Source organism: Adiantum capillus-veneris, chromosome 8 (assembly GCF_014529385.1).
Source record: "Adiantum capillus-veneris isolate H3 chromosome 8, ASM1452938v2, whole genome shotgun sequence".
Lineage (NCBI taxonomy): Eukaryota > Viridiplantae > Streptophyta > Polypodiopsida > Polypodiales > Pteridaceae > Adiantum > Adiantum capillus-veneris.
Window position 1 is genome coordinate 111,725,249 of NC_140938.1, and position 4,101 is coordinate 111,729,349.

Genomic DNA, 4,101 nt, shown 5'->3' on the forward strand with positions numbered 1-4,101 from the left:
TGTTTGAGTGATTTGATAGGGTGAGATAACTCACTATGGCAATTATAGAGAGCCGAAAAACGGCTATCAATATATATATATATATATATATATTCCTCTCTCTTCGTCCTTCTCGCTCTCTCTCTCTCTCGCTCTCTCTCTCTCTCTCTCATGCTCATGTTCAAGTCACACACTGTTAGAAAAAACCTAGTGTCTAGTGTATTTTAATCGGTTGAAATCATATGATCCCGGTTATATATATATATTCCTCTCTCTCCGCCCTTCTCGCTCTCTCTCTCTCTCTCTCTCTCTCTCTCTCTCATGCTCATGTTCAAGTCACACACTGTTAGAAAAAACCTAGTGTCTAGTGTATTTTGATCGGTTGAAATCATATGATCCCGGTTATATTCTGAGCTTTCCTTTAAGGAAACCAAAAAAATTACACAAGTTTTAGTGTAATTACTGACAAAAGCTTCAAATTTTGATCTAAAAACTAGGAGAATTTCAAATTTTCCCTTATTTTCACTAGTTAGGAAAAATGTATTTTTCTAGCCAATGTTAGAAAAAAACCGAGTGTATTTTAAACGGCTAAAATGGTAGGGCTAGATTTTGAGCTTGCCTTTAAGAATGTGGGAATTTACATATGTTTTAGTGTGATTACCAGCAAAAGCTTCAAATTTTGACCTAAAAATTGAGATAATTTCAAGGGTTAGAGAAAATGTATTTTTCTATCCCTGTTTCTATCCCTTTGAGTCAAGTGGGAGTTAATGCCCTGAGAGAGAGAGAGAGAGAGAGAGAGAGAGAGAGAGAGAGAGAGAGAGAGAGAGAGAGAGAGAGAGAGAGAGAGAGAGAGAGAGAGAGAGAGAGAGGGTGTAGCCCTTTGAATCAAGTGGGAGCTAGCACCCTGCATGAGCAAGAGAGAGAGAGAGAGAGAGAGAGAGAGAGAGAGAGAGAGAGGGTGTAGCCCTTTGAATCAAGTGGGAGCTAGCACCCTGCATGAGCAAGAGAGAGAGAGAGAGAGAGAGAGAGAGAGAAGGGGGGGGGGCGTCTTTGTGAGCAACATCTGCTGTAGAAAGTGTTTCCACTTATTGCACGGATTTGAGTTAACTTCCCTCGCAAGATGAAAAACCTACATGCGGAAGCTCCAAGTTTGCTTTAGAGAGGGCCAAATCGGCTCCCTTCTCGAGCTCGTCGCAAGCAGTGGAAGCTTCTCGGACCTGCAAAACTCAATACAGCATAGTTCAACCAAATTACTCAAGCCTTCACCACCACTACTTGCATTTGAAGGATTCATCCTCATATTTATCACATGTGCAAAAGCATAAGTCACATTGACAAGGAAGCTATGCACATAAAAAGGCACAAATATCATTGCACATGCATTTATGTTGACATAAAAACCCACATCTCTCACACATGTCCTTGTGCAAGCAGTTATGGAAACATAAAAGGCCACACTCTCACACATAATTGTGGATACAACTATATCAAAATCATGATGCATACATGTGATGATCATAGAGCTTATAAGTAGAAGGGATCTTTGAGAACCCATCAGCATGGTGGTGTATGTGAATATAGCTAGGAGCTTCTTGCCTTGGGAGCCTAAGTGAACAAGTGAGGGCTCTCACCCAGGCCACCGAATTCAGAAGATAATAGATGGCTTCAACGCCCAAATGTCATATGCTTTCATAGGAGAGGGAAGCTTGAGTTCACCTTGACTCCACGGATCAGCCCCTAGCTGGTATTCGGGGGTGATCTTTTGAAGATAGATTTTTCTCAAGCATAGAAACGGGAGCAACATCTTGGGCCATAGGGGATTTGGGCCATTAACAACTTATTCAGGTTTTGGATCACCTCGGCAATTTTTTTGATGAAAGCAAGCTGTCATTACCTAGCCACCAAGTCATTTATCTGTGCCCAACCAGATTTCTTCCACTCAGCCACCACTAAAGACGCATGTGCTGGATGTGTGCATGGATTCTAGTGATGCTCAAGTTGTGGAACGTTTCTTCAAAACGAGGGGAGTCTAGGGAGTGGATCTCTATTGGCTCATTGGTCACTCATTCTAATGGTCGATCTGGCCCATTAATGGCACCTTTGAGCAATGTGATGGTGGGAAGGTACAAGCTGACTTTTGACACTGCGACGTATTTTCAAAACTCAAATAGTAGTGATGATATAAATGGCACAATTGAATGCTTTTATCCATACGTTTTAGTTGTTTCTGAGATAAAACCTGCTCAGGTGTCTCAACATTTCTAGGTTCCAGCTCTTTTGTCTTCTTTCTCGTACACTACCTATCGTGGCAACTAGTCACATCAACTTTTTGCTTAGCTGCTTTATGATATACTAGTACGGCCGGCCGCCTTCGGCGGCCTCTCTCTCTCCCTCTTTATCGCATGCAAAGGGGCTTGTTTTTGTTTTGGACTTTAGCCTTCAGGTCGCAAATTGCAACATGTGTAAAGGGCTCCCCCTTCCCCCATATTATGTTATAGTAGATATAGTAGATATCTAAAATAAAATAGTACCAAAGTAGTGCTATTGTATGTCCTTCTATTTTCAAAAGGTTAGTCACTTCATTGTTTGCTAACTAGAAAAAGTCTATACACATGATGCTCCTCTATGGTTTCAAACCATTGCAAAGAAGTCTCTAGTTGGGTTGCAAACATGAATTCAAAATGTCCTCACAAAAATTGCCACTCCTTGATTTGAAGGAATGCACTGGTTTTTCTTGAGAATAGTCGAGCGCAAGAAGTTGCTAGGATGCCAACAGGATAGTAACCTGATGGTTAAGGTCTATGTGTGGGTATGTAAATATCCAGATTTGATTCCCAGTGGCATTCTTCAACTTTCAGTTATACCTCACAAAAAGAAGTTGATAGGAGTTTTAGTCTCGAGCTTAAAAAAGGCAAGTCTTTTTGGACATCTATAGGAGATTTTCTGGAGGCTAGATTTAACTCACAAGTCTTTACCAATGTAATGTGTATACAACATGCAAATTGCGTTTTTTTTTCAAAAAAAAAGAGAGAGAGAGGGGAGGGGTGGGATGGCAATACTATGGAGAGAGGACTTATTCTCATTGAAATGTAAGCTTCACATTTAAACTTTTAGTAGGTAGTATGGGAGTCTGCAACTTGTACAAATATCTAAACTAGGCTAAATAATGCCTTGAAAGTCAGATAATGCAGACCACACGAGGTATAGTCCTCTCGTTCAAAATTAGGGCGAAGTAAATGTCTAATTAGCTTGAATAGAAGAAGAAGGATCCATCAAGTAGGGATGGCGGTTTGCGCATTAGTGAGATACTCACCATGTGTGTGTGTGTGTGTGTGTGTGTGTGTGTGTGTGTGTGTGTGTGTGTGTGTGTGCGCGTGTGCATATATCATCCAAATTGACAAGTGAGTGTGCGTCTGGGTGGCAAAAATTCATCGACTTGCGAGGTTGTGGACAATCAAATACAACGATAGGGGCCACATTTTGGTTTGATCATTGATATTGACCATCATCCAAAAGGGATGTCGGAAAGGGGGGAAAGAGAGAGAGAGAGAGAGAGAGAGAGAGAGAGAGAGAGAGAGAGAGAGAAACGAAATGAAATGTTATATTAACCGTCTTCAAAAGGCCAAAATTACATATGAGACCAAACTGATACAATCCTTGTGGATCTAAACCAATGCCTAAGTACAAAAATAAAATGAATTAAAGTGAAAGACTAAAACTAAAAGCCTAAAATCCACTTGTTAAAATCATCATCATCGTCAATGCCCGTGATGCTTGACAATCGACATTGTCCAAGAAAGAATGGAACCGATCGCTAAAGAGATTCGTCAATGTCCACCTTTGTAAGTAGTTGTATTGGGAGGGGGTTAGGAGAAGAGAGAGAGAGAGAGAGAGAGAGAGAGAGAGAGAGAGAGAGAGGGGGGGGGGGGGGGGGGGGGGGGGGGATGATGGGCATTTCACGGCTTCATGTGTTGGTTGAGAGATGACCGCTCAAGTACTGCAGGTGCAACTATGGTCTACATGTTGCATGGTAATTGTGGGTGACACCACAACCAAGTAGGTTGTCTGCGATAGTGTGCTAGTTGCCAAGCAATTTTGTCAATCGAGGAATTTCCACTGCTC

At 41.6% G+C, this 4,101-nt stretch overlaps 1 pseudogene; it reads left to right on the plus strand.

Moving 5' to 3' along the window:
• Window positions 1-1,112: 1,112 nt before the first annotated feature.
• LOC147452774 (uncharacterized) lies at window positions 1,113-2,295 on the plus strand (annotated as a pseudogene).
• The last annotated feature ends 1,806 nt before the right edge of the window (window positions 2,296-4,101 follow it).